Here is a 614-nt window from a genome sequence, read left to right as displayed (position 1 = left end):
CGATTAAAACATTGACAGCCAATCAGAATCCATCTTCCTTTCAGAGCTCGCGCATTTAAAGAGACAGACGCATCGCGCGCTTATAATAAACATAATGATATTGTGGTTTGTGTGAACGCTGTGATATACTGTAGTTATTATTGGTAGCAGCATTTAAAAAAAAAGGTTTAGCTTCATTTGGTGGTTAAACATTTGCAAAGAAGTTCAAAGAGGATCACACAATGAAATAAAACAGTCACAAAATTATATTTATTAGTTAAAAAAAAATACACATGCACAATGTGCAAATGCCAATATACACAACACAATCATACACTCTGAAAAATAAAGCTTCCAGGATTTCTTTTGCAGCGATGCAGTAAAATAATAATTTTTGCTTCTCTAAGAACTTTTAATGAACGGTTCTTAAAATAACTGTTTTTTTTCTTAGTGTGAATAACAATTTAAGATTCTAAAGAACCCATACATAACCAACACAGAGTGACTGTATAAAAAATATTTATACATGTAAACAAATATATACATTTTTTATGTACTTCTAAACCACACTTTTATGCTGTTTTGTGGGGATATATGGTACTTTTTTGCCTATTTACCACAAAATTACTCAACTT

General features: G+C 30.5%; 1 protein-coding gene across 1 annotated transcript in view; it reads right to left on the bottom strand.

The window, feature by feature from the left end:
• Positions 1-227: 227 nt before the first annotated feature.
• The window catches only part of LOC143741280 (uncharacterized), a 33,080-nt gene continuing 32,693 nt past the window's right edge, over positions 228-614 (bottom strand). The window contains 1 exon segment of the mRNA XM_077233706.1: positions 228-614. This exon segment is cut by the window's right edge and continues 748 nt beyond it. The gene's annotated coding sequence lies outside the window, so the exon portion shown is untranslated.

Source organism: Siphateles boraxobius, unplaced genomic scaffold (genome assembly GCF_051911475.1).
Source record: "Siphateles boraxobius isolate OS27281-9 unplaced genomic scaffold, OSU_SipBor_1 183, whole genome shotgun sequence".
In the NCBI taxonomy this organism is placed as follows: Eukaryota; Metazoa; Chordata; class Actinopteri; order Cypriniformes; family Leuciscidae; genus Siphateles; species Siphateles boraxobius.
This window is presented reverse-complemented; position numbering and strand designations above follow the sequence as displayed.